Here is a 3,687-nt window from a genome sequence, read left to right on the forward strand (position 1 = left end):
TGTGGATTGCAATGCCAAGGGAGGGATTTATGGCAAGATTGTGTCCCAGCCTATCCTACCTGTTTTGTTTTTTTTTTAAACATCTTTATTGGAGTATAATTGCTTTACAATGCTGTGTTAGTTTCTGCTTTATAACAAAGTGAATCAGTTAAACATATACATATGTTCCCATATCTCTTTCCTCTTGCATCTCCCTCCCTCCCACCATCCCTATCCCACCCCTCTAGGTGGTCACAAAGCACCGAGCTGATCTCCCTGTGCTATACGGCGGCTTCCCACTAGCTAGCTATTTTACGTTTGGTAGTGTATATATGTCCATGTCACTCTCTCACTTTGTCACAGCTTACATTTCCTCCTCCCCATATCCTCAAGTCCATTCTCTAGTAGATCTGTGTCTTTATTCCTGTCTTACACCTAGGTTTTTCATGATATTTTTTTTCTTAAATTCCATATATATGTGTTAGCATACGGTATTTGTCTTGCTCTTTCTGACTTACCTCACTCTGTATGACAGACTCTAGGTCCATCCACCTCACTACAAATAACTCAATTTCGTTTCTTTTTATGGCTGAGTAATATTCCATTGTATATATGTGCCACATCTTCTTTATCCATTCATCTGATGATGGACACGTAGGTTGTTTCCATCTCCTGGCTATTGTAAATAGAGCTGCAATGAACATTTTGGTACATGACTCTTTTTGAATTATGGTATTCTCAGAGTATATGCCCAGTAGTGGGATTGCTGGGTCATATGGTAGTCCTATTTGCAGTTTTCTAAGGAACCTCCATACTGTTCTCCATAGTGGCTGTACCAGTTCACATTCCCACCAGCAGTGTAAGAGTGTTCCCTTTTCTCAACACCCTCTCCAGCATTTATTGTTTCTAGACTTTTTGATGATGGCCATTCTGACCTGTGTGAGATTACATATCATTGTAGTTTTGATTTGCATTTCTCTAATGATTAATGATGTTGAGCAATCTTTCAAGTGTTTGTTGGCAATATGTATATTTTCTTTGGGGAAATGTCTATTTACGTCTTCTGCCCATTTTTGGATTGGGTTGTTTGTTTTTTGTTATTGAGCTGCATGAGCTGCTTGTAAATTTTGGAGATTAATCCTTTATCAGTTGTCTCACTGGCCAATATTTTCTCCCATTCTGAGGGTTGTTTATGGTTTCCTTTGCTGTGCAAAAGCTTTAAAGTTTCATTAGGGCCCATTTGTTTATTTTTGTTTTTATTTCCATTGCTCTAGGAGGTGGGTCAAAAAGGATTTTGCTGTGATTTATGCCATAGAGTGTTCTGCCTACGTTTTCCTCTAAGAGTGTGACAGTTTCTGGCCTTATATTAGGTCTTTAATCCATTTTGAGCTTATTTTTGTGTATGGTGTTAGGGAGTGTTCTCATCTCATACTTTTACATGTACCTGTCAAGTTTTCCCAGCAGCACTTACTGAAGAGGCTGTCCTTACTCCACAGTACATTGCTGCCTCCTTTATCAAAGATAAGGTGACCATATGTGCATGGGTTTATCTCTGGGCTTTCTATCCTGTTCCATTGATCTATATTTCTGTTTTTGTGCCAGTACAATACTCTCTTGATTACTGTAGCTTTGTAGTATAGTCTGAAGTCAGGGAGCATGATTCCTCCAGCTCCGATTTTCATTCTCAAGGTTGCTTTGGCTATTCGGGGTATTTTGTGTTTCCATACAAATTGTGAAATTTTTTGTTCTAGTTCTGTGAAAAATGCCAGTGGTAGTTTGATAGGGATTGCATTGAATCTGTAGATTGCTTTGGGTAGTAGAGTCATTTTCACAATGTTGATTCTTCCAATCCAAGAACATGGTATATCTCTCCATCTATTTGTATCATCTTTAATTACTTTCATCAGTGTCTTATAATTTTCTGCATACAGGTCTTTTGTCTCCTTAGGTAGGTTTATTCCTAAATATTTTATTCTTTTTGTTGCAGTGGTAAATGGGAGTGTTTTCTTGATTTCACTTTCAGATTTTTCATCATTAGTGTATAGGAATGCCAGAGATTTCTGTGCATTACTTTTCTATCCTGCTACTTTACCAAATTAATTGATTAGCTCTAGTAGTTTTCTGGTAGCATCTGTAGGATTCTCTATGTATAGTATTATATGTCACCTGCAAACAGTGACAGCATTATTTCCACTTTTCCAATTTGGATTCCTTTTATTTCCTTTTCTTCTCTGACTGCTGTGGCTAAAAATTCCAAAACTATGTTGAATAAGAGTGGTGAGAGTGGGCAACCTTGACTTGTTCCTGATCTTAGTGGAAATGCTTTCATTTTTCACCATTGAGGACGATGTGGGCTGTGCGTTTGTCATATATGGCCTTTATTATGTTGAGGAAAGTTCCCTCTATGCCTACTTTCTGGAGGGTTTTTATCATAAATGGGTGTTGAATTTTGTCGAAAGCTTTCTCTGCATCTATTGAGATGACCATATGGTTTTTCTCCTTCAATTTTTTAATATGGTGTATCACATTGATTGATTTGCATATATTGAAGAATCCTTGCATTCTTGGAATAAACCCCACTTGATCATCGTGTATGATCCTTTTAATGTGCTGTTGGATTCCGTTTGCTAGTATTTTGTTAAGGATTTTTGCATCTATGTTCATCAGTGATATTGGCCTATAGTTTTCTTCCTTTGTGACATCCATGTCTGGTTTAGGTATAAGGGTGATGGTGGCCTCGTAGAATGAGTTTGGGAGTGTTACTCCCTCTGCTATATTTTGGAAGAGTTTGAGAAGGATAGGTGTTACCTCTTCTCTAAATGTTTGATAGAATTCGGCTGTGAAGCCGTCTGTCTGATCCTGGGCTTTTCTTTGTTGGAAGATTTTTTTTTTTTTTTTTTTTTTTGCGGTACGCGGGCCTCTCACTGTTGTGGCCTCTCTCGTTGTGGGGCACAGGCTCCGGACGCGCAGGCTCAGTGACCATGGCTCACGGGCCCAGCCACTCCTCAGCATGTGGGATCCTCCCGGACCGGGGCAAGAACCCATGTCCCCTGCATTGGCAGGCGGACTCTCAACCACTGCGCCACCAGGGAAGGCCTGTTGGAAGATTTTTAATCACAGTTTCAATTTCAGTGCTTGTGATTGGTCTGTTCATATTTTCTATTTCTTCCTGATTAAGTCTTGGCAGGTTGTGCATTTCTAAGACTTTTTCCATTTCTTCCAGGTTGTCCATTTTATTGGCATAGAGTTGCTTGTAGAAATCTCTCACGATCTTTTGTTTTTCTGCAGTGTCAGGTGTTACTTCTCCTTCTTCATTTCTAATTATATTGATTTGAGTCTTATCCCTTCTTTTCTTGATGAGTTTGGTTAATGGCTTATCAATTTTGTTTATCTTCTCAAACAACCAGCTTTTAGTTTTATTGATCTTTACTATCGTTTCCTTCATTTCTTTTTCATTTATTTCTGATCTGATCTTTATCATTTCTTTCCTTCTGCTAACTTTGGGGGTTTTTTGTTCTTATTTCTCTAATTGCTTGAGGTGCAAGGTTAGGTTGTTTATTCGAGATGTTTCCTGTTATTAAAGTAGGATTGTATTGCTATAAACTTCCCTCTTAGAACTGCTTTTGCTGCATCCCATAGATTTTGGGTCGTCGTGTCTCCATTGTCATTTGTTTCTAGGTATTTTTTTATTTCCTCCTTGATTTCTTC

This window comes from Delphinus delphis, chromosome X (assembly GCF_949987515.2).
Source record: "Delphinus delphis chromosome X, mDelDel1.2, whole genome shotgun sequence".
Lineage (NCBI taxonomy): Eukaryota > Metazoa > Chordata > Mammalia > Artiodactyla > Delphinidae > Delphinus > Delphinus delphis.